The sequence below is a fragment of the Ambystoma mexicanum genome, chromosome 6q, assembly GCF_040938575.1.
Source record: "Ambystoma mexicanum isolate Mex_15411 chromosome 6q, UKY_AmexF1_1, whole genome shotgun sequence".
NCBI lineage: Eukaryota > Metazoa > Chordata > Amphibia > Caudata > Ambystomatidae > Ambystoma > Ambystoma mexicanum.
The window spans coordinates 1052272955-1052300205 of NC_090937.1; positions in this window are offsets into that span (position 1 = coordinate 1052272955).

A 27251-nucleotide genomic window follows, 5' to 3' on the forward strand; every position below is an offset into this window, starting at 1 on the left:
AAGATACCGATTGATAGAAAGAAGGCAGGGCGAATCCTAGGGCATGAGGCACCTGGGTGTCCATTCGGCATGCTGCTAATTAAAGTGGAGATTTATGTCTAGGGGTGTAACCCACCCAATCACAATGGACCAAATAATCTAGGGTCCTATAGCCTGTGGAACCAATGAGACGTTATAGTAGTCATGACGTCTGTCACGCGTGATGTAGAGGGTTGGACATAGACGCCCACCCGATAAGTGTTATCCAATCCACATGCTCTGTTACCATATAAAGATATAGCACCTATACTTAAGTTACCTTTCCTAACCAATCATATTGCATGACAAGTTTTGTAGAGTTAGACGTCGATGATGACGAGTTTTGTGTATAAAAGGTACTGTTCAACTGAAGTTCGTGGAAGTCGGAGCGAGACAGGCGATCGCAAGAATGCTGATTTCCAATTGTTTCCCTGTTTGATGTACTTGTCATTAAACGCACTTCCCTTTGCCAAACTACTGAGTCCTCCTTATTGAGTCGTGTTGAAGTAAGTGAATCCTGCACCCCCATTCCTCACATAGTGCAGCTATCTTGTCTTACAAGTACTAGAGGGTGAGCACTGGCCTATGGGCCCGTCAGTGGTTATCTTGTCCTCTTTTACACTTGGTAGCGTGAGGATGGTTTCGGCCATCGATTATTGATTATACATTTTAAGACACCCATAGACCAATGGCACGAAGTAACTCTGGGCCTTCGGCAATATCACGAGTCCTTTCACCATTCCAGCTAAATACACTGAGAAGCTCCCCATGGACAATGATAGTATAATTTCGGAAAAATCTGCACTGGGTCTGAAGGAACATGCCTTTCCAAGCATAACCCTTCTCATTCCCACAGGCAGCGGATCGGACGAAAGGACCGCAAGAGGCTGAAGAGGAAGGGGCGGTGATCCCGAAGCCCCAGAGAGGAAAAAGATGCGATCGGTGAGTGAAACAATAAACGTATCACTTTGGCAAATGTCTTGTGGGCACTGGAACAAGTAAGGGAAAGGTAACGGAGGGTGGCGGAGAAAAAATAAAATAGTTAGAAATAGAGAAGACTGTATATATATATATATAAGGGGTTAATGACTCGAGTACAAGAGAAAAACGTAAGGTTACCGGGGGGGCACCCGAGAGAAAAACATAAGGTTAACGGGGGGGGCACCTGTGAAAAAAAAAGGTAAGGTTACCGGGGGGCACCCGAGAGAAAAACGTAAAGTTACCAGGGGGGCACCCGAGAGAAAAACGTAAGGATTCAACTTGTTCCTGCGCTTTAATATAGCGGTCAGAAGAAACGTGAACCCAGAGCCCATATAATAGGGGACGACTAGGCTACGGTGACGATTAAAGACAGCACTAATGGGGTTTGTTTAGACCCCATGGCGGGGTATTAATTAGAAGGCAGGTATATGTGTGACCAGCTGGTGTCCGTCTAGTCTGTCAAGTGTCTGTCTTATGTGTTCTGTTGCATGCCGAATATAAGAAGAATTGTATCATTGATTGTTTGAAATGAAAGTGTGGTTTTACACGATTCCGTACCTAAGAAGGAATCGCACATGGATTGATGTTTTTGAGTAAATTGATGATATAGAATTTTGGCAGGAAAAGATTGGCTTGGAGCTTGCGTATTTGGTGCTCGTTCATGTTGTTGAAGGTATTGAAATTGCATGAAAATATTGTTGGTAACGGATTTTAGAATGGAGGAGATTACCCCACTTGCCCACTTATGTAAGCAGTTGCCTAACATGCAACCAAGCTTAAAAAATACAGCACTGAGTAGGTTAAGGGCACCGCCCACAAAATATTTATGCCGTGGCCACAGAACGGGTCCCTATCTAAAGCCGTCCTGCAACATATGACGACTTATCTGCATGCCACATATACCGCCATGAAACTAGAGAAACGCCTTGCTGTTCTGGAACTTTGGAAATGTTCGAACAGACAAAGGAGGAAAAACCACCCGCAGACTGGATATTAAACATATGCACGTTGGGGGGAGAGATGCCAACCGCGCCACCAGCCCCTCCTGAGCCAGTCATCGAGGGAAGCAAGACAGAGGGACTCTACCCGCTAAGAGAACTAAAGGCAGCCACAGGGTACAGCAACCCCGTATATGAGTCACCTACGTACAGTAGTGACATAATAAAAGAGAAGGAGCAGGAAATGAATCTTGCCTCCGCAGTCCAGCGGGACGAGGAGAAACGCGATAATGATGAAGGGAAGGACCAAGCACATAGTTGTGCATCTCTTGTTAAGGAGAGAGAGGGAAAGCAATGGAAAGGGAGTGAAAATGGAACAGATTAGATAGCATTTGCGAAAGACGAATGGATGGGAGGTCAGATATTGCTGAAGCTTGATGGAAAAGGAAGTGATGGTATAAAGCCGAGAGAGAGGTCTGATGAGGTACAGAGAAAGGAAAAAGAGAAGAAAACGAATATGAGGGATGAAAGGATAAGAAGGAGGGATAGGCTGAGGCGAGAGCAACTATATTTCGAAGAGCAAGAGAAACAGCTTGTTCACAAACAGAAGGCAGTCTATGAATAGCATGGACAGGATAAGCAAAAATTGGAGGAAGTTAGAAGGGCAAAGGAACGTAGATATGAAAGGATGAGGGAAGTAGATAAGGCTAGAGAAGAAGCGAGGAAGCGCAAAGAAATAAATGAGGAATTAGAACATGAGCGCAGACAGAGGGCACGAGACCTTGAGTATTTGGGGCGGGAAGTCAAAAAACCCAATCCTGTTGTAGAGTGGGAGGACGTAGAAGAATTCTTTCCTGCAAATGACTCCGTACCAGGTACGAGTGGGGCAAATATTGAGGATGTCTTCGATACAAGAAGCATCGGGGAAACGATTGACAAAATATACGATGAGATGGGGCTGGAACAGATATCCCATGGGGGAAGGGAAAATGAGCACTTAGAGAGCAGTCAGCTATATGACACTGAGGATGTCACCCGAAGTAGTGGGGCACTGTCTCTAGACAGGCTGGAGATTGGGTAGAAAGAAGAAGATGCAAGAAGTTGTGTAAACTGGGAAAAATCAGAATCTGACTCCGGTGGGGAGACGGAGGACGACGCACACAAAGGAGGGAGACAGCGCGAAAGGCAGCTCCCAGGGAACCAAGGGGTAAAATGGTCAGATGCTAGCGAATCCGCAACTGGGACGCCTAAGTCTGCCGAGCAGCCCGGCCGACATGAAGGAATACCCCACGGTCGGAGAAGTGTGGCAGCACCAGCCTATGCAGACAGATTGAGAGCATTGCCAGGTAGAAGGCAATGCGGAAATGATACCCTAGCCATAGACAGGAAAGCTAGGGGGAAAGAGAAGGAAGACTGCGTGTTCCAATTCCCACTGTTAGAAAAAGGGGGAGCAAGACCACAATATAATCCATGGCCACACATGGACAGAGAAAACCTGAAAAACAAGCTTCCAATAATGACATCGGGAGCCGCGAAGTAGATACATGAGTTAGAGAAAATGACAGGGGGCGTCACCTTAGCAATAGGGGACATTAAGGGCCTCCTGATCGCCATACTTGGTGAAAGGGCAGACGATGTATAGAAACGGGCTGGGTACCCTCGAGTAACCACAATTGACACTTCCCATGACGGAGCGCCATTTAACAATTGTAGAGCAGCAGTGTGGAAAGCGCTACGAACGCTTTACCCTGACACTTCCGATATGGGAGCTATAATGACACGAAAAAAGAAAGAGTCAGAGGATCCATTGATTTATATCCAGAATTTTCAAGACGCATGGGTGCTCAAAACGCATGAGTCTTGGACGAAATCTATCCCTGTATTCTACCACATATTATGCCAGGGGTTGCCTGAACCGGTACAAAAGCAGCTCAAGAAATTAGTAGGAGTAGAAGCTAAACCCTGGGCCGAAATACAGTTGACAATTGCGCACTACTGTAGATTGTTGCAAGAGAAAAAACGGAAAAAAGAGGCAACTCGTAAGGGTGAGGAGGCAAAGCTGGTGCAAAAGAAACTCTCAAAGTATGCTCTCGAGGGAGCCATGCTGACAAACCCAGCTGAACCAAGCACGCAATCAGCAGCTAACCCATCCCAGCATAACCAGGGTAACGTGGGATTCTGCCCGAGAGGTAGGGGTTTCGGAGGAAGAGGATGGCAGAGTAACCAGGGTGGGTTTCGAGGTAACCAATGTGGATTTCAAAATGTGCAGATGGACAATCCAGCCACACTAGATGAACAGATGGCCCGACCACCGCCGGTGTGTAGGCTATGTGGAATAACAGGACATGTGGCACGCATGTGCAGAAGCCAAGGCATGTGGCAAAACGGCCAAGGAATGGGAACAGGCATGGTGAACCAGCCTGCCGTCCCACACCAGGGCGGTGCACAAAATCGCACAGTGCAGCAGCAGACGTCCGGCTAGTAGCAAGGTGCGCAACAAGTGGTTCAACCCTCGAACATGGGGAACCTGCCACAAGGACATTCCCAGCAGGCACTGCTGCAAATTCCTCAGGGCACTAACTCCGGAGGGGGAGGCAACCCTGGAAATGGGGGAAATCCACAGACATACAGTAGGCTGAACTTAAATATGAAATAGGACAGCTCATGGGTGACTCTGATGTGCTCTATCCTATCAGTGACACCAGACCCTAACAGGGAACCTAGGGTGAATTTCGTCATAGGGATGAGAGAATATTCCTTTTTATTTGGCACGGGTGCAATGTGCTCGTGCATACGAGAAGGCAAGTTTTTCTTGGCCGGCGAGGCCATAGATACTCAGAGTTTCACTGGAGCTCACGGTAGAGTTCCCTTTACAGACACGCTCCCAGTCTCTGTAGGAGAGTACAAAATGAATGTACCCTTATGGTATTCACGACAGACCCCACTAAACATCCTGGGTCGGGACTTGATGACAAAGTTGAATATGACAATCTCATTTACCGAGAATGGTATAGTGTGCTCCACTCCAGGAATGCATTATTCAAACGTATGTGAAATTATTAGAGCATACTCAGGACGCATATCCATGAGAGCTACACCCTTAGAACCAGAAGTATTTGCATATGGAGTGCGGGTGCACATGGCAGGATTGCCAGGCCTCACAGATAAAACTATGAGAATCCCTGATGAGTTCCTATTCAGACCAAGAATACCTATGCACGAAGAGGAGGGACAAGTGTTTCCCTTAATGATACAATCTGCCGCAGTGCGAAGGACAGTGGCATTGGTTGAAGGATATGATGATGAAGGGAGACAATGGTGCACGATTATCGCCATCGAAAAAGGGTACTGAGTAATCAATATCACCGATGACGATCTATTCGAAGAACACCATAACCTAGAAGAAACAAGGGTGGAAGTGAGTCTCACCTTTTGGGTCAAAATGATTAAACGGGAAGTGCCACAAAGAATGATGTTGGCACCGATACGTCCAGAATACTTTAATGATGACATGGACGCGTCACAGTATGGAGTACAGGGCCTTATGATGTAGGCCTCTTGAAGGGGGCTGGTGAAGTAAAAATTAAAATGAAACCAGGAGCAATTTTACCAAGAGCGCGACAATATCCCATGTCCAGAGAAGCGGATGAAAGGATCGCGAAGACAATTTCCGCCATGATGGAGCGGTTTATACTAGTGACGTCAAAATCACCTTGCAACACTGTGATTTACCCCATCAAGAAATCAAAGGGAGGGTCTTGGCGGTTGATCCAAGATTTAAGGGCATTAAACAATATTGTTGAAGCTGAGTTCCCTCTAGTCCATAACCCATCTACAATTCTATGCAACATACCCACTGAGGCAAAATATTTCACGGTGATCGATTTGAAAAATGCATTTTTCTCAATCCCGTTGCACCGTGATTCGCAAGACTTGACGTCTTTTACTTTCAGACAAATGCATCTGAAAAGCATGAGATTGCCACAGGGGTATTGTGAGTCTCTGTCTATCTTCAATAGAGTCCTGCAAATGGACCTAAGCAATATTGCAGTAGACAGTGTTGTCTTGCAGTATGTAGATGACATTCTGATCTGCAGCACCACTGAAGAGAAATGCAGGCGTGACTCTGTCCAGCTACTTACTATACTGGCTGAAAAGGGATATAAGGTTGACAAGGAGAAGTTGCAATACTGTCAACAAAAGGTACTGTACATAGTCCAGCTAATTTCCCACGATGGGAAAAAGATAACCCCAGAAAGAGCTGAAGCTATCATGAACACGGCTAAGCCGCTCAAGGTAAAACAAATGCAGAGCTTCCTAGGCCTGTGCAATTATGTCAAAGCATGGGTCTTCGTTTACAGCTCGTATACCAAGCCCTTGCTTCAGGCTTTGAAGAAAGCCCAGGCGACAAAGGAAACAGTCGAATGGACTGAGACAATGAAAAAGGGGTTTGCAGAACTCAAAGGGGCGATTTGTAAGGCCCCAGTTTTAGGGATTCCAAATTATGCAGAGGAATTCTACCTGTCTTCACATACTGATGGTAATTTTATGACGGCAGTACTCGCTCAACGAACTTCACTAGGGTATAAGCCCCTAGCGGTGTCCAGTCATTTGGTCGACTGAAAACTGGTCGAATGACATTTGGTCGATGCAATTTGGTCGAAAACCAAATGGTCGAATTTTTTTTTTTATTTATATATTTATTTTTTGGGTTTTCGTTTTTTAAAAAAAGGGGTTTTTAGAGAAAAAAAGGGGGTTGGGGGGACCCCCCCAAAAAATAAAAAAAAGGGGTGAAAATAAAAAAAATAAAAAATTCGACCATTTGGTTTTCGACCAAATTGGTTCGACCATTTGTCTGGTCGACCAATTTTTTTCGACCAAATGTCTGGCAACCGCCCCTAGCGTATTACAGCGGGAGTCTGGACCCGGTTATGAGAGTCCACTTCCCAGGCGAACAAAATCTCACTGCCGCCGCATTTGCCATCGAAAAGGCATCATCCATAGTGATGGGGTGCTCCATGACTTTGTATGTCGAGCACTCATTATTCGCCATACTAGAAAAACCGAAGAGAACGCTGACATCTCAGAGAGCATCCGCTTATGAGGTGATTATCTCTAACCCATCGATAAAAATAGTTTGATGTAAAACTGTAAATCCAGCCACGTTCATAGCTGAAACAGTCACAGAGGGAGAACCTATACATGACTGTACAAACTACGAGGAATTCTATGATGAAATCCCCAGGGTAAAAGAAAATGCCCTGGCAGGTGGTGAGATCGTGTTCATTGACGGTTCTTGAGAATTGATCAAGAAGACGGACAAAGATATACAGGCGTTGCCGTAATAAAACACATGGCAAACGGAGAATTCCAAGTACTCGTTAGTGCACGAACACCATCTCATTATTCAGCACAGGCTGCAGAATTATTGACGTTGATACTCACCATTGGGAATCATGCAGACCAGGAAGTAACGGTGTACAGTGACTCCGCCTATGTGACGTCCATAGTGCATGCAGGACTGGCGTGCTGGAAAAGGAGGGGCTACCTCTTTGCAGACGGCACGCAAGTACAGCACGCAGCCTTATTGGACAGGCTGATTAAGGCACTACAGCTCCCAGAGGGCATAGCAGTCGTGAAATTTCGTGTCACATGGGAATCATGAAGTGGACACGGAAGCCAAGCGTATGGCATCCAAGACTGAACCGATCATGGACGTGGAAGTGGCACGTACGCATGAAAGGATGATGGTAGCACGAGCCACACCTGAGACCTATAGCAGTATGGGGCAGACTCAGTTAATGGAGCTACAAGTGGAGGCTCCTCAGGAGGATAAGAATTTGTGGAAACGTCGAGGGTGCTCCTTAAGCCCCTCTGACGGATTGTGGAGGCAGGACAGCACTGGTAAACCAGTATTGCCTGTCGCTAGGGATGTAACGGTATTATGGTATACCGTTAAAGATACCGTGAACCACTTAATTGAACAATAATAACCGTCACATTGTTTATACCGGTATACCGTTCATACCGTTAAGTGTGCTTTTCAATCTGATTTGGAAAGGCTGCAGTAAGCAAGTTCTGCGCAGTCTTGGTCTTGCACTGTTGGATGTGCCGTCTGCCAAGTAGTTTCAGTTTGAGCAGTTTTTAATGCCATTCCATAAACCACACGTGCCTGACACAAAATCAACATGTTAGCAATAGAAAGAATAAATACAGTGCCAAGAAGGAAAGGGGTTTACTTTTTTTTATTTACATTTTTGTTTAAAAGCGCTCACACAGCCCCAGGGCATCGATGCGCTGTTAAAGAAACTGGATTTGTTTATTTAGTTGCGTAATTGTTTTTGTCTTAGTTGCGTATTTATAACGCGCTTAAACGCCCACAGGTTTCTATGCGCGCACCCAGGGATCAAACCTGTGTTGCTTCGTGTCGTCTTGCTTCCAAGGCACGCACGTTGCCGCTGAGCTATCCTCCCGGGACTTTGGGTTGGCGGCTTTGGGGTTTATATATTTATAATGGATAATGTTTTCTAAACATATGACAATGGCGGATTTCCCTGGTTCTATCATTGAATTTACATATAATAAGTCACACTGCGAAATTTAATCATCTCTGTGGGTATTCCCTGCTGCCATACCAAAGGGTAACATGTCCGTGATTACTGAACACCTTTTGGCCCAGAAGTAAACTAAAGGCTGTAACGTAAAGAGAGTGCGTGTGCGTGTGTGTGTGTATGCGCACAAGCATATACTACCATCAGACTCCATTGATCTGTGGCATGCAGATTATCAATATGGCAACATGTTCATCTTCACCAGTAGCCAGTGGGGGAGCTAAAAGCCTAAATGACCACTTAAGAAAAGCTATTCAGTTTGCTTTGCCAGTCGCAGCAGGGCTCCCCCCCCCCCCCTCTTCCTCTCCACACGTGCGTTTGTGTTTGGTGCAAGCAAGGGGTGGCATTTCAGTGGAAAGTATGTTGAAAAGCCCAATTCTGGCCCTGGGTGCATGGTTTTGTTTGTGATGATAAATCTGACAATTTATGACCTTTTAGAAAATATTTGTTAAGATTAGTTAACTCCACCTGCTATACCGCGATAACCTTTATATACCGTCATTTGGCAAGAAGGTTATTGTACTGTCATAAAACCAATACCGTGACACCCCTACCTGTCGCCCTACTAAAAATAGCATTGGAGCAATTGCACTACCCTATTCATATGACAAAAGAAAATCTCGCTGCAACACTCGCAGAAGACTGGTTTACACCGAATTTAGCAGAGCATATTGCATTTTTTATAATGAACTGCATTATCTGCCAGCAATTCACCGCTGGCACACATTAAAAGTTGTGAGAGGAGTTATCCCCCGGCCCAATGGGCTGTTCCAGCACTTGCATATCGACTACGTCGACATGATTCAAGTGTGCAATGGGTACAGGTATTTAATTGTGGTGGTGTGTTCATTCTCTGGATGGATAGAAGCAGGTCCCTGTACACACCCATACGCTACCTGCGCTGCCAAATTTCTAGTGAGGGAGGTGTTCCCTAGATGGGGGGTGTGCGAGGTAATGAGGTCAGATAACGGGGCTAACTTTGTCAATTCAGTGTTCGAGCAGATCAGCTTGTTGCTTGGGATAAAGCACAAGTTCTTGTCGGCGTATTATCTGGAGGGGAATGGCATATGTGAACGGCTCAACGGCTTGTTAAAGGAGAGGATAGCCAAGCTGAAACTCACATTATAAAAGGAATGGCTGCACTGTCTACCACTGGCATTGTATGCACTTCTAAACCAATCAGGCTCCGACCATCATCTCACGCCACACGAGATAGTCACAGGCAGAATGATGAGGACCCCTCTTACCCCCCGAGATAGAGCTAGATGTGATGCCCAGCCAACGAGAGAGGTCTTGGGGACAGAGATGCAGGATTACTTGAACTGTATGACATCCAGCGTCTCTGTCATTTCAGGCCAGCTGCAGCAATGGCGAAAAGGGTGCAGCACAGTACAAAATACAACAGGAAGTACTGAAACAGGTGCCGCGCAAGGTTTATGTGCACCTCTCGTCTTCCCTGGTGATGCTGTACTTATAAGGAACTTCACAAGAAAGAGGTGGGACGAGCCACGATTTAATGGCCCTTTCATCGTGGAGGACGGCACTCCGTTGGCCGTCAAGCTTCAAGGAAGGAGGGCATGGCTCTTCCTAAATTACATTAAAACATACATAAGGGAGAACCCTCCAACTGCATCTAACCACGAAGAAACCACAGGCAATGGAGAAGAACCTCAGCACATGCAGACAAGATCCATGGCGAGGAAGAAGGACGCATGAGCAGCAAAATAAAGCAAGAGAACTCTGTTTTAAAATTGTGGCCTTTTAACCGAACATTTCCTATGCTCAGAGAAGGATGATAAACAACAATAATATGGACACTCTGTGCACCACAGTTGCAGGGTAAAGAGAAGCACATCCAAAACCACAACACAGTTGATAAACCAAACTTTTGAAATACAGACTCCGAAAAAGACATTCTCTGAGAGCGTAACTCAGCGTTCTGAGGCAACCTGTGTCAAGACTTTGTTTACAGAACTTATGGTATCCCCCAACAGAGACCTCAAGTGGGATGTGCTCACATACCTCCAACTGATGGTGATATCATATCCGTCACTCATAGGGAGAGAAACCAGTGTCACAGACTTTATTCAAGATCCTGCCAACAAGGAAGTAATCTGGCAACTGCTGACCATCATCGCGGAGGCTCTTGCCGAGCTACCCGAGCACAGTGAAGAGGACACAAATGCTTCCACCACTGGTAGACATTGATGAACTCACCTTCATACTGTTCTTTCAAATAATAGAGAAGTGCCAGGCACTTATCGGAAGGACCACGGACACACGCACGTTTATCAGAGACCCAAGGAACTTAGCACAACTTAACCAGCTGTGGACTAAACTAACTAACCTGGTGGCAATGCACGCAACAGGAAAGTGCAGTGACTATTCAAGTCAAAAGAAAAGCCTGTGATCGAGACTCAGCAAAACAGGACAAATGTCCCTGTCACCCAAGGACACCCGGCTGGCGCACAACGTCCTGTTCAGACTGGTCACAGACTATCCAGAAATGGTGGGAAGGCCTACTGATGTTGACGTCATCACCTTCCTCAGAGATCCAGCCAATGTCCCACACATGGGCACACTCCTCCACGGCATCATGCTCCAAGTAGAGCTATCCAACTTCCAGCGAGAATACCTTAGGAGGTTCCAATGAGACTTTCCGCCGTGGGACAGATCGTGGAAACATAGAGTCAGTGCTTTATCTTTCCGCCGTGGGACAGATCGTGGAGACAGAAAGTCAATGCTTTATCTTTCCGCCGTGGGACAGATCAAGAAGATCTATTTTTTCCTATTTTTCTTTTTATTTTGTATTTTTCATGTTCACTTTCATTTTCATTTTTATTTTTATTTTTACAACATTTTATTTTTGTGTGATTTTTGGCAGTTCCATCTTTTCATTCCTCCGTATTGAACAGATCCCAGCATGTCCTCAGGACCAAGACAAATTCGAGGAGTGCACTGGGATTTGACCTATTGTAGATATGCATAATAAATGCAACGTGCCAAAGATGCTAGCCTAACCTTTTTCCATAGTCTAGCAAGGGAACTGTACCCCTCACCCAGAGACACCCGTCATCACCCCCAAGGGAGGGGACACTCGAGAAGCATCCATCACTTTAGTAATTCACGAACTCTGGAGTAACGAAATCAGAGTAAGAAAAAGGAGTAAACGCTGAAAATAGACTTATGTTCGACATGGGGGCCCAGAACAGTAACTTGGTTTTATCACCAGCAGAGGGGCGCCCCCGCTTCCCTGGAAGAAAATGCTGCCAATTATCTTATAGATCTATTATGTGTATATGTATGGTAATTATCATTGTGTTTCTGTCATTGACCATCAGAACTGCATTTTTTATCGGTGCACGAAGCGCCCCAATTTCAGTGCACCCACCTGATAATGAACGCATGGGTCCCACGAAAGCACCCAGACCCTATATAGTTATCCCAGTTCCTAGAAAACCTGATGATGAAGTAAAGGAACTAAAATTGAATGTAATTAAAAGTGATTTGCACACATTTAAGGTAACAAATGAAGAAGGAAACTGGAGACAGGGTCAGCACGGAATGAATGAAAATGTAGCACTGACCACTGCACGCACTCACACACTGAATGCACACGAACAAGGGCAAGTGTCAATGGCTACTGGGCCACAAACGAAGGCAACAGAGAAAACGAGACTGCCTACCGAACAACCAGTTCTAGAAAACAGTAGAAAAAACCAAGAAGAACCAAGGGAGAAACCAAAGAGAGAGGGCATAGCAAAATCCCTCAAAGGAACAGAAGTGGCCACAAAGGAACTCACAGAAAAAACCCAAATGCTGATAGATTATTTGTTCCCGTTCATAGTTAGAGAAAGAAACTGCACAAGGAGCTCGGAAAAGAACTACAGAGACCATAACGACGAGCACGCCAGCTCTAACACAAGGAACAAGCACCAGGCCCACGACACAGCCACGCGTTGGGGAGTCGGTGAGTCAATGGTGGCTAGAGAACATCTACGAAAGATTATAAAAGGAAAGGAAAAGAAACGCAAAACCTTCTCCTACCACAGCGATAGCGGTAATGAAACCTGCTCCTCAGACAAGCATGCCCGAGAGTCCTCAAGCAAGAAAGAGTCATATAGACGCATTTAGAGACGTGGTTATAGCTAACTACAAAAGGACGTTGAGGATCAAGAGAAACCCACATGAAGACAACATTGAACTCAATGATTACCTGGACAGCACAGCCCATCTCAGAAACATCATATGGTACCAACACATGAAGGAAGTAGGACGAGGACAATCAGAAGGAGAATGTTTCATCTGTGCACTCCTACAGTACAGCGTGCGGAAATCCAAGATCGTTGTAGCTGTTGAAATTGATGTTCACACAGCACACTGTATGTCACACGTAGTAATGTGCAAAACCAGAGGACAATTTATGGGAAGAGACACTTTGCTGATATGGGCCACCGACAAGGACTACCCAGATGAAGATGGCTATGTCCAGGACATTAAGACAAGAAATAGGGCGCATACCAGGAATCACGTGACCAGATACGAGAATCCTGATGTCAAAGGATCAGGAACATGATGGATAATAAACCCGCGATTGAACATTCAAGGAAAAACTGCAAAAGAGGCTCAAATCTGGAATAACAGGGGCCAAATTCAGATCTGGGGAACAGTGGTTTCCCCAAACGGATGGGATGAAGGCATAGTAATCTGCCGAGCATGGATGGTCCTCGGAGCCTGCAAGGAAGCAATAGAGAACTCACAGAGGTTATGCAAATCTCTATGGCCAAAGTTGGTCAAGTTGCTAACATGGGTCAAAGACAGAGGAGGACCCCTGCAAATAGTGCCACTGGAAAGCCCGAAACTATGCTTCAGAAGTAATGGCACAAGGAAGATGGGAGAGAATGCAAACTGCGGACAAATCTTTGAAGCCCCAGGAATGACACAGGAACCGCAGTTATTATGGATCATTACTGGGCGTGTAGATCCAAGGCATATATAAGACTACCGAAGAACTGGGGAGGCATATGCACACTGGTAAATGTCCACGTCCCCGCACTAGTGATCCCAAAAAATGAACTGAATTTGGGCAGTTTCCCGAAAGCAGATGCTCATCTAAGAAAGAGGAGATCTGTGGAACTGGTATCCAGGATAAAGAGATAAAATTACTTTTCTACCAAATCAGAAGAGGCATTCCATGCAATCCCATACGAACACAGGCTATCCCATCTCACCTCAACAGTATTCACCACAATGCTCTTGGCACACATCCAAATTGGAGTGAATGCTAAATGGCCGCAGATAACCAGATGGGAGTTATTGCAGACCATCAACACCACTATAAAAGGATTCAACGCGATCAGAGAGGAACTGAGAGCCATCAGACTGATGACCCTCCAGAACAGATATGTACTTGACATGATCACAGCGATGGATGGAGGTGTTTGCGCAAAAATCGGAGAATCGTGTTGCACATTTGTACCATTGCACGAGGAAGAAAATGGAACCCTAACAGAAGCCATAAGTATGTTGACAAACTTAAAGAACCAGATGATCGACGAAAGTAATGAAGTGGACGATGACAGCTGGTTTGGAGCCCTGTTCTCATGGGTCCCGCAATGGATGGCAGATATATTTAAGATTCTGGGAGCCTTACTAGCAATGATACTGCTAGGATTCTGTGTTATCAAGATAATCATCACACAGTGTCAGAAAACTGCGAAGAAGGCCATTGGGATGAAAATCATGGTCGATGTCGAACCAGGGTGGAAGCCTAGAGATCTGACTGACGAAGAAAGAAGAGACTTTGTGAAAGATAGTGAATTTGCACCAGAAGGAACAAAATTCACATATCCCAGGAAACAAAGAAAGTATGAAGGAAAATTGATATGTTGCAGCCCAAATGGACAATGCCAACTAATGACCTGGAACAAAGACGAACATGTAAAAACAGCAGGAAGTTTGAAAGGAGTGATAAAAATATGGACTCCCAAGATGCACACATTCACACCATCGTGTACAAACCCTGAATATGACGAACAAGACGTAGATGAATCAAGAAAGACGAACACGAAGGAGGACGCAGAAGTGGTCGATGAACCGACCAGAGGGGGATGTGTAGAGGAGGTCCTAGACATGGCCTGCACCCCTACCCCCCATTACGAGGTACCAGGAGCGTACTCGCCAAGGTATGTGATGTATGAGGAGCAAATGAACCAACAAAGAGCTGCTTTGGGACTCTGCCCAGTGTACATCAGAAGAGCCGTACCTGTTGAAGCACCTATAACCAGACAACCATGGGCAGCACATTACCGTCTTAGACAGCCATACCAGCAGCTGAGACTAAATGAAGAATACCTACAGACGATCCACGAAGAAACCCAAAGAGCCTTAATGGAAGGCCAGTGAAAATGACACAAGGACCTGGACAGACTCGCGAATTAATGAAACCGGCAATCGAAGATAGCACGCCAGTGCGAGTAGCTATGAAAATAAATGTAATGGACACAGGAAAGAGACAATGTTAAAACGTAAGGAAATGTTGCTATTAAACAAGATGGAGGTAACCAACCAGTTAATGTGTGTAAATTGGCTTGGAACGCAAGAAGCGAATAAAATGGTACTGCTTGCAATGCTTAGTAGAAGAATAGAGCGGCATGTGCCATATATATATATATCTACCTCAATGAAGCACGCTATACTAGTGCGACTCCATTTTGTAAAGCAGAACTAAGCCCAGGCTGCAAGAGGGCCACCAAGGCCGAGATTCATATTCCAGCTAAAGCCAGGAGGGAAGAGCGGAATCGACACTCAGCAAGAAGTAGCTCATGCTTGAGAATTCAAGGTCAACTCCAGAAAGGGAGGAGAGCGGCAACTCCGGAGAACCGAAACTTAAGAGCATACCAGCCTGCCCCGTGAAGGTCAGGATAAGTGGGGCCCAGGCAGGTGGCGAGGCTAAAGGAGAATCAAATACATGAGAAACTGGAAACTGAAGCAAATTCATGGTGAACAGACATGTGACCTGCCAGGCACAATGAAGCACCAACGTCTGATGTCACCCAGAACCCAAGGGTGCCATAACTTTTCCTGATAAGAGGCTACAGTTTCAAGGCCATATCCAGCCGACTAATTGACACAAAGATACTGATTGATAGAAAGGAGGCAGGGTGAATCCTAGGGCATGAGGCACCTGGGTGTCCATTGCATGCTGCTAATTAAAGTGGAGATTTATGTCTAGGGGTGTAACCCACCTAATCACAATGGACCAAATAATCTAGGGTCTTATAGCCTGTAGAACCAATGAGACGTCGTAGTTGTCATGATGTCTGTCACGTGTGATGTAGAGGGTTGGACATGGCCGCCCACCCGTTAAGTTATCCAATCCACATGATCTGTTACCATATACAGATATAGCACCTATACTTAAGTTACCTTTCCTAACCAATTATATTGCATGACAGGTTTTGTAGAGTTAGACGTCAATGATGACAAGTTTTGTGTATAAAAGGTACTGTTCAACTGAAGTTTGTGGAAGTAGGAGCGAGACAGGCGATCGCAAGAATGCTGATTTTCAATTGTTTCCCTGTTTGATGCACTTGTCATTAAACAGACTTCCCTTTGCCAAACTACTGAGTCCTCCTTATTGAGTCGGGTTGGAGTAAGTGAATCCTGCACCCCCATTCCTCACATGGTGCAGCTATCTTGTTTTACAAGTACTAGAGGGTGAGCACTGGCCTATGGGCCCGTCAGTGGTTAGCTTGTCCTCTTTTATAGCGCTACCTGCCTAAGTACCTTGAGATGATAGTTGGTACTGGTGGTAATGGCTGCTACGTGGGCTTCACAGTCCAAGCTTTCTTCCATGTAGGTGCCAAGCATCTTTACCTTCTGTACTACCTTTATCTGGCTACCGTCAATGATGAAACTGGCATACCTCTAACCTAAGTTGGTTTGGGCCTGTCGAGGACCGAATAACATTGGTTCGGTCTTGGCCACATTCAGACAGAGCCAGTTAGTAGACATCCAGCATTTTACAGTGTGGTATATGGCATCTCGCAAACGTTGATCTTTCTCATGGTCTCCGGTAATATTCAGGACCAGCTGGAAATCATCGGCATAATTGCAGAAAAATATCTCCAGTAGTTCTAGGTCACCACACAAGGGGAGAATATTAATGTTAAATAACAAGGTGGAAAGGCACGCCCCCTGGGGCACTCCACATGTTATGATTTGTGACTCAGAAGCACTGTCGCCCCAATGTACTCGCGACTGGTGGTCCTCTAGGAAACATCTAAGCCAAATAATAGCATCCATAGAGAGACCTCTGACAGTTGTCATCCTATCAAGCAGTATTTTATGATCTAGCACGTCAAAGGCTGCTGATAGATCTAACAACATCAGCAGCCCTGACTTGCTATGTTCCAGCTTCGAAAGCATGTGTGTCTGTAAGTGCAGAAGTGCACTCTCGTTACCATGATAACTCCTGAACCCTGACTGTTTCACATGCAGTATACCGGTAGTCTGACATTGGATTGTAGCTGCTTTATCGATGAGCTTGAGAAAAAATGAGGTATTGGTAATATGCCTTATATTTGCTGTATCAGTAGGTTCCAGTCCACTTTTTTGTTAGCAATGGTGTAACTGCTACGTTTTTAATTGACTGGGGATTGACATCGGTTCGAAAGGAGGAATTCACAAATCTGAGCAAATAAGTCCTTATGTTCTGGTATATATTTTGACAGGAGCAGTTCTCCTGGGAAGTTGGTAGGATGCATAGTTTTAAGTATGTCAAGCATTTCAACTGTGCTAGATGCCTTGAATCTAAACCCTGTGGGCTGATCTAGTGGGGTTAAGGTTTCAGGTTCCTGATTTAACAAGTTTTTGAAGGATTGACACAGGTTTCTTGTACCTCAGTCTGGCTTTGGTTGGATATGAAAACTAGGGGTGAGGATGCCTGAGCTTCATTCTTGATTTTATATTGTGCTTTCAGTAGTTTATCAGCAAATGCTTTTGTACTCTATTGCAGTCATCAACTGTAGGTTTGATAGAGGGACTAGAGGCGATGGGTTTTTCCCATGTTCTGAAGAGTCGAAAAAGTTGTATGGTGATTTGGTAGGTCTCTAACAGTTTGAACTTTCATAGGTACGTGTTTAGCTAGCATTTCTGAGATCTCCTCATTATAACTATTAATGAGGGTCTCTGGGCCATCAAGATCATTTGTTTTAGTCACCAGGGTTTGCATACAGACGGCCAGAATAGGTGCAGTAACACCCTTACATTTTCGAGTTTTGACCATGTATAGGGGCTCATAAACTCTGCATGCTTTAGCTGGAAGTTTCAACAGGCATGAGACAAAGAAATGATCAGACCAGATACAAGGAGTGGTTGTTAAATTTTCGATCTGTATATTTCCGCTACCAATCCAGTCTAATATATGACCCCTATTGTGCGTGGGTTCTGTGTTATGAACTGTGCTATGGTGAAATTTTCAATATTTTCACCAATTCCAATGCTTTCTTATCCTGTCTGTTGCTTTTCCAATAATTAGAATCACCTAATATAACCAAGCCTAAATCAGTAGTTATCATGGGTGCGACAATATTAACAACATCATCATTAAAACTATCTGATTCCCCAGCTGACCCCTTAAGGGGAAGCAGTAAAATGTTGTGCAGGGATTGATTATGAACACAATGGTGCAACAAGGTACCCCACATCTAACAAATGAAACATGTAACTAATGACGTTCCAGCCCATGTTCTTAGAAATTAGCAAGTAATAGGCCCCAGTTTGGTGGGAATGAGGCAATGTGCAGAGACATGCACAGGACAAAATCACTTAGACGGAAGATGCACCCTGCCCCGTGTAGGAAAATATTCACTTAGGAGTCAAGCAAAGAGCATTAGGTGACTTAAGCACTTCTTACCAAGAACATACAGAAGTAGTTAAGTAAGATTGTAGAAACTTAAGAGTATATCAAGTGATGTAGGAACATAATACATAGGGTGACTTGGCATTTATTGGAGGACACAGGTGTTTAGGTATTCAGACCACGCACACCCACCCATTCATTAAATGCACAATTTAGTTGTGCACATAGTCTCAGAGCAAGAGGGCAAAAAGCACCTCCATGAAGACATGTAGGCACATCATGAGCAAGGAAATAGAAGGGAAACATGTTTCCAACAAGAAATCACAACATTTACTGCCTGTTGAGCCGTCACAAGGATGAGAACAGTAGGTTGGTTCCAACATTTTGCCTCTCACGAGAAAGGATGCAAGGAATTCTTGTATGTTGCCACTCTGTTCATACCTCACAATTTATTGGTCACCACTGACTGAAGCAGCATGAAAACACAAGGGGCTACACCAATCAGGAGTCAACTTATATAAGAAAGATTTTAACATGTCGTTGGTCCTATTAAATTCATGTGAAACCAGATGGTCCCGCCATGAGTTAATTACCATGAGGTAGTCGTTAGAATGGTCACGAAGGATAGGATAGATATGTATAGAATTACCTATAGAGCAACCAAGACTGTCCAGTCAACGAATATGAATTTTAAAATATTATGAAACAATTTAAAAAATGTCAATCTCACTATTTAAACAGCCATTTTATGATGTGAATTTGAACGACTTTTGGATTGTTCACAGCTGTGGTTGCATGCAATAAACTTTGTTTTCCTTGCTTCAATGCACGTTTTATTTGCGTATTGGATTACTTTTATAATTTAGATTTTTGGGACTTAACCTACATTTGGTGATGCAACCGCAGTGATTGCAGGATTTTCTGGAGGACCAAGAGAAGACCAGCAAGAGCTGGGATTATCCAGAAGCTTTACTAATAGCTGAAGGTTGTGGCGCCGCCCCCAGGTGTGTAGGCCTTCTTGGGCGGGAAGAGAGGGCATGGAAAGACCTCGGAACAACATAGAGGGTGAAGTGCACCTGGCGCAAGAACAAAAGAGGGGGAGTGAGTATTGGAATGAGAGTGGAGTGTGGGAAGAGCAAATCACGTGGTGTAAATGTTTAGCGTTTTTGATTTTAATAGACATTGAAGAAGGCTTCCACAGGTGAAGCAGTGATGTCACAGTAGTAGTAATTGTGGATATTGAAGTGTAATGCCCCTCAAAAACGAGGAAGGGCAGCACTGTTTAAATAAGTGTGGGAAGACCGGCATTGACGAGGACTGTGTCTCTATGCTCCACAGGTAAGGGAACAAGAGGAGGAAAAATAAAATATTGTGTGTATAAGTGTTGATTCTTTGACCATGTTGCATAACGTGTAGATATAAAGGGTGGATTTGATTGGAGGCAAGAGTAGTTTGGTGTGAGTGTGAATAGTGAGCATAGAGCCTGGGTGAGAAGAACGTATTGAGAGAATGGTTTGTTGAGTTTTTGTTGCTGTGCAGGGACACATAGTGAATTGAAATTTGTTGTTTCCTTGGTTTTTTTCATGGCAAAGTGGGGAGTGTGCTGTAGGCGGCAACCTCAGAAGATCTTTCTTGTTGACTATTGGTGTTCTGTTTTATTTTGATAGTTAGTTGTTGTGTTGGCCAGTACGTCACTGTGACATTGTCATTGTTAAAAAATGTATAAATCCAGTTGAACACATGTGTAAGGAGCTCCTAACATATAATTCGGAATGGGCAGAATAAACCGAGGGGAACATGTTTACAGCATGGCCAGCAGAAGACATGCACGATAATGTAATTATTGAGGACATGTACATGCATTTGTTATCAGCGAACAAAGGTAAAAAGCAGAAAAAAATAGACAGAGCATATTAAAGCTTTGGAAGCTATATGACGAGGTAGATGGGGAGTCAGAAGGAGTGGATGGAGCAGAAGGGAAACCACCTGTTGTAGCCACCACACCACCATTACTCAGAGACAGCACCAGCAAAACACAGGCTGTGATGCCTGTGCAATCGTCAGCCCTATCACAAGTTCGGCACAGGCTACAGAACCTGCACAGCTAACAGACCCGCCCACAACTCAAATCTGTGCTGTAAAGTCTGCCACGGGATACACAAATCCCTGGTAAAAATCCCAAGCAGAAACAGAACCAACAGCGACATGGGGGGCCGCTGGAAGTACTAGTGACTGAGAACCTAGTATAACGAAGCTAGAAAATAAAGCATGCAGAGACTTAGATACAGCTATTAAGAAAAGAGAGGAGGAGCTTCAGAAGGTAACTAAGAGAAGAGAATAAGAGGGACCATGCCCTGTGGTTAATGCTGATACATTGACAGCAGAAGAAGTATTGTTGAAAATGAATAGAGCAGTGATTAAGGATGTGAAAATAGAAACGGAAGATGACATGCAAGGAGAAGGGAGATGTGAGGAAAGCACATCACATATAGGGTAAAATAAACAAACATTCGATTATGATTCAGAAGCAACAGAAAGTAACGAGACTCAGGAGGAAGATGAGGAAAACTGGGAAACAGAGGGCGAACCGAGGGAAAGGACTCAATGGGGGTAGAGGCTGAGACCACACCCACAATCTATGGCAGTGGTTAGAGGAAAGAAAAGGGCAAAGATGAATAACACAGGAAAGAAAGGGACACAATTCCCATTAATACAGTTGGGGATAGGAAGATCACAATATGTGGCTTGGCTGCATATGGACAAAAACACTTTTTTTTAATTTGTTTTTGTGTTATAACCAAAATTTGATTTTTCAAAAAAAAGAAAAGAAAATGGTAAAAGTAGGAAAATGAAGAAGGATCTTACAATTACTAACAGATTAATTCATACGATTCCTTCTAAATTTAAAAGAAACACAGACAAACATATCTATCTAGTATTAGCAATATTTTGATAAAATGAATTCCATATCTACAAGTACTCTAATTACATTTATCGTCAGTGCAGTCTCTTGCCCAGTGATCAGTCCCTTCCAAAACATCAGTGAAGAGAGACCTGTCTCTAGATCTAAATTAGAGATAAATGTGTCCAAATGTTTTTTTCTGGCTTTAAAGTGCCTTGACAATGTCTCAGAAGATGCTCTAATGTCTGTTGTTTTAAGTCTCTGCAGCCCATACATTGAGTTCTGCCGCTTTTTTCTTGACCCCTTGTGACTTGAACAGCTTCTGTGTAAATTAAATTGAGCCGCATTCTGAGAAAATGTTGTCTTATTTTGCAATCTGGAAATTTAATTAGATATCTCGGTAGAAAACCCAATTTTCTTAACCAAATAAGTATAAAGAGGTTGAAGAAGATGATGCTCTCATTTTCCCTATTGTCTTAATACAGTCTGCGGTTTCCATTTGTTTCTTTGTCTTCGTTGGGTTTGACACCAATAGATCTTCATCACTATCGCAGTTTGTTAAAATCTCTTTTGCCAGGTTTTTTAGATTGAGAAGGACTGACGGATGCTGGTCCATATGTTTTTAAGGTCTTCGTACAGTGAATTGCATAAGGGGCCTATGATAAGTCTGTATAAAGAAAGCATTTTCCATTCCATTTGTGATTTTAAAGATTTTAGGCCCAACTCAAAACGAAGGCAAGAAATTGGCAGGCCTTTGGGGAGATTTGAATTTTTTTCTCCAAATTTGAGCCTTCATGGTTTGTCCCATTACAATACCTAGGCCAGTGGTTTGGCCTCTATTCCATAGAGAAGAGTTGGGATGATCTTTGCTTTAGAGTATCTCAATGCTGGAATCAATGTGAATTTGCAGTCTTGACCAATAATTCTTTGCAGTTGCGCTGTTAGATTTTTGGTCGCACATGTGATGTCGGATAGTATTTGTACCCTTCTTGGTTTAGCATACAGTGTGTATCCTAATTACACCATTTCATCTACCACAGGGATTATTCGGCCATCTATCTTCCAAGGGAATCTGTCAACATTTCCACTGCCTCTGAAGACGACTATTCTTGATTTTTCTCGGTTGACTATTAGATCATTTTCTTCATGTAGATTTCGAGAGCAGACAACATCCTTTGGAGACCCACAGGTGTTCTGTCTAGGAGCACAATGTCGTCTGCATATATGAGCCATTTAATTGCTTCCCTCCCCACTTTCGGAATTGCTAGGGATGCTGAATCTACTTCCTCACCAAAATCGGCAAGATAGAAATCGAAGAGAAATGGGGCTACCATGCAACCCTCCCTTACTCTTCTTTTCACCTGGATTTCGTCCAACACAAGGCCTTCACAGTTCAATCTTACAACAGCTGTATCATTTTCATGAAGTGCTGTTAAGATGTTTATTAAAGGCCTAGGCGCATCCTTACTGGTGAGCTTAAGCCAGAGTCTCTCTATATTGACTTAATCGAAAGCGCTGAATAGGTCTATGAAGGCTGCAAATGTCTTTGGTGGTTTTGATGTTACTTTTTCATTGCATATTGTTGCCAAAGGGATACCATGGAGGTCCGTTGAATGACCCCTTCTAAAGCCGGTCTGTTGTTTTGGTATTATATTCTTTGCTTTAGCCCATTTCTCCAGTTCTTTCAATAGTAGCCCAGCAAAACTCTTACTTTCAATATCCAGCAATGTAATGGGTCTATAGTTGCTGGGGTCCTTTCGGTCACCCTTTTTATAGATCGGTATTATTAAAGCAGTCTTCCAGGATTGAGGGATGATTTTAGTCTTCAAAATTTCACGGAAGAGATCAGACAGTATTCTCGCCCATAATTCTGGGATTGCTTTTCAAACCTGGTAAGTATATCCATTCGGTCCTGCTGCTCTTGATGATTTATTAATTAACTCGAGAACTGCCTCCTCTGTAATTTCAAATACCCAAGAGGAGTCTGAAGAGATGAACAAGGGGCCCTTATCTGACTTTGAGTACTTTTCTGAAAAATAATTAATCCATGCAGATTCTGGCACACAGTTTGTTTGGATCGCCTCTTGATCTTGACCTACGGAATTTATTAGGGTCCAGAAATTGCGTGTGTTGTTATCTGATAATGTTCTTAGCATTGATTCCCCATCTTGCTGCAGGTGTTTAGAACTCCGCTATCTGGACCAGATTTATACGAATCATTTAATTTCTTTCCATAGGGTAGAGCTATCCAGTATTTCTTTCTTTGCTATTGCAACAGAGCGGCGCATTTCCCGCTTTTTCCTCATGGAATCTTCATCAAATGCATGTTTATGAGAATTTCTTTTTTGCAGAGATGTAATTTGAGATTGATCTATAGACCAAAGACATTTATGAAAATGCTGCGGGTGACAGTTTCCTTCCCTGAACTCTGGAACCGTATCTTTAGCAATGTGTATGAGTGCCTCGTTCAACTGATGGCCTCCATTTCTGTATTTCGAGACTCTATTCTGCTGATTGTTTACCTGTAGTCTATTATGCTAAACTGCTGATTTTAGTTGGAAATTCCAGCGAAATGAGGCCTGTAGCTTACGGTGATCACTTAGATTAGAGTCACCCACTACTAGCTGATCACACAGATGGAATAAACTGGGAGATACAACAATGTAATCCAGAGTAGATCTGGTATTCCCACGGGACCAGGTATATATTGGTGGCACGTCTCCCTCTATATTACCATTCAGGATCCTTAAGTCTCATTCTTTAAAGAAGGAGCACCATTTTTTGCCCTTTGCACTTATTATTCGTGCTTTATACAGATGACACCCTGGATTGAAGGGGGCACACTGAGAATTCAGATCCCCTGCAACCATTATATGACAAGTACGGATAGATGGTTTTAATATGTGTAAAACAACTTGATAAAGTCGCTTCCCACTATGGATGTAAAATCCAGTGGATCACCCACTAAAACCCTCCCTAAAGTCTCCACCCAGGTGGCAAGATGAGGGAAGACGCTTCATGATCCCAATCCTGGAGGCGGTGTACTGCGGGAGGATCACCTGGGTAGAGACAAGGCCCAGGGTGGTGGGGTGATTTCACACAGTGAGATAAAGTATTTTATCCTGGAGGGGGATACTCTTGCCACTGGGTTAAAGGAGGAATAGGCATAATGTCAATTTAAAATATCTCAACCTCCTGCTAAAGATGGAGAAATGCATTTCCAGGGTACAACCCAACAAAGCACCATATTGGAAGAAAACGTCTTTTGCCTCCTTAAAAATATATATCCTCCCCGAGACCAACGTTACACCAAAAGGGATCATGGAAATGTGGTCTTTCCTGTTCCCACTATCTCTAAAAAGTTTAAGCCCTATAATTCCTCTTCTCAAAATATTAAGGGAACGTAAATTGTTGGTAAACCCATCAAAGCAGTAGAAAAACCGAATTTCCCCAAAAGGGACTACAGGTCGCAGAGTCCCTCAGGGACTCTGACAAAGAAGAGGGCTAAAGAGACATGCACAGGTAGAGAGTAGGCAGACAAGCCTAATAGCCTATGGCAAGGTCAGGCAATTAAGACTGAGGGTCTGAACCTGAAGCCAACTAACCCACTTAAGGGGGGATAAAAGGCTGCTGTGGGAGGTAGAAGCAGAGAGAAGCTGGAGCAGGAGTTGGAAGGTCAGCAGTAGCTATAGGAGCAGAAGAAGAACAGGAGGCTGACAGGCCTCAAGGAAGTTTGGCCACAGAAGGGACACTGGAGCAAAGAAAGAGCAGATTTCACCTGCAGGCTCTGAGTTGGCCCTCTGCTCACAAACCCTATTTTGGCTGTGGCTTCATTGGAAGAGACTTGAAGAAGATGGCAGTCTTTCCAGGTGCGCTTAATTGTTGTGAATACAGAGTTGAAGCCCTGTGTGCAGAAGCAAGCCAAGGGAATCTGTAGAGAGGAATACTCTCCATTAACAAGGCCAGATCTGAGACACCTGTGCTGTGGAGGGGTGTGGATCCTGATAGTGTTTATGGTAGCAGTAGCAGAGAAAAAGAATTCAGGAACTGGAAACAGCCCACAGCCGCTGTAACTCTGCAGCTGGTAAATGAAGGGTCATACTCAAAAGCAGCAGTAACTCCATGCCGGTAACTGTAACCAGCTGAAATTCACTTGCGTAGAAGGTAAAGCGAGTGAGCTCATTCGTAGTTGTAAGAAGTCTTGTTTAACAAAGGGAAATGTATCATGCGCTTATCCTGTAATTGCTGACGTGCTTGTCTGTGAAGAAAGCCTTTCTTTTCCGATTGTTACACTAAAATCATTAACCGGAGAAGGCACCTGTCTCCTACTAACAGGGAGAATGGTAGCTGTAATGATTTAATAAGTGTGGCAGACTTTCCGAAACAGTTACAAGAATACCTAACTTCAAAGAGGCTGCATACGAAATATTGTGTTTCCCGATCATTGTCAAAGACGAATGCTGTCTACATTAAAGGGAACGCAAATAGCAAGTTGGAGTTTACCATCAGGAAGCAATCGCGTATGCCAAAATCTGATTTTGAAGTGAACCTTAACTCTTGTAACATTCAACATTTAATTGTCACAGAAGTTGTTGATGCAGGAGTTATTCAATTCATAAGTAGAACAAGATTTGCCCAATTAAGAACTGAAGCTCGTTGTCTTGAAGTTGTTGAAGCTGATACTAGGCCACAGTCCTCTGATACAAGGGTAACAAAATTGTATAAAACTAGGAGAGTGGCATTGCTGCTTTGGGGAAAACCATGGAGATACCCGGATGCACATAAAACTGGGGAAGGGACCTGGGTGCTTGTTACAAGAAATAATTACGTATCTGCCAAGTTGAAACTGTGGCAGTTAGAAGTGAAAGCAGATTTTGTGGTAGCTACAAGACTTAGAGGAAAGGCAAAGAGGCTGCCCTTTCTTGTAATAGTGGAAAGAAGAGTGCCTTGCCAACCTGTAGAGGTCAAAGAGTCTTGCTTAAGTTACCTAAATCATTTCTACAATATCAAGTTGCAGCAGCAGAAATAGAACTGTGGTTGTCTAGAATTTTGTCAGAACATTTGCATGTTGATGAAGTTGAAATAGAAGCAGTCTGTGAGACAAAGAAGCCTGCTCTCGCAGTAACATTGCCAGGGGGAAGTTGCCACAGAGAAAGCAACTCCCTTAAGAGAAGCATCCTGACAAATTGCATTTAAGATGCTGCAGAAAAGCAAAGTTGTTATCAAATTGTGGCACTTTTGTTTTGAACATTATCCAGGATTACCATTGGTGCTGTTTTCTTTGTGAAACTTTGAAAGGGGAGCTTTTCATCCAACGAAGAAGACACTGTTACCTATGGATTCTTGTTTGAGTGACTTTTTGTTTCTTTGGAACCTTTAAAAAACTGATTTGTTTTCCTTGGGAGAAATTGAATTTGGACATTTCTGGTGGGAGTGGAATCTACCCAGAGCAAGTAGAAGTCATCCAAGACCTTGATTATTTGGTAATCTTTATTTATGTTGTTTATGCTTTACTTTGAAAGTTTGGTTGTTTGGTGTGAGGGTTAGATTTGTGTATGTAGGGAATTCCATGGTGAGTAGGCTTAGTTAGGGTTTATTTATTGTTTTTGTTCAAAATAAAATGTCAAAACTTGAGAAAACTAAACTCAATTGTGAGCCTCACATTACTGACCCCTCACACTACTTTTATAGTGGGAGTGTGTAAGTGGATATAGGAACTTGAAAAGCAAATAGCTGTAGTCACATCAGCAGTGACAGGCATGGAGAGCTTAATTTCCATAATACTAGATGAAGCGACAAACACTATTTGGGAAACAGCGGGGTACCCAGGAATTTGATTATAAAATGACGCACACAATGGAGCTCCATTTAATTACTGTCGAGCCCATGTATGGGATGTGTTGAGGAGTGCATACCCCGACAAACCTGACATAGGA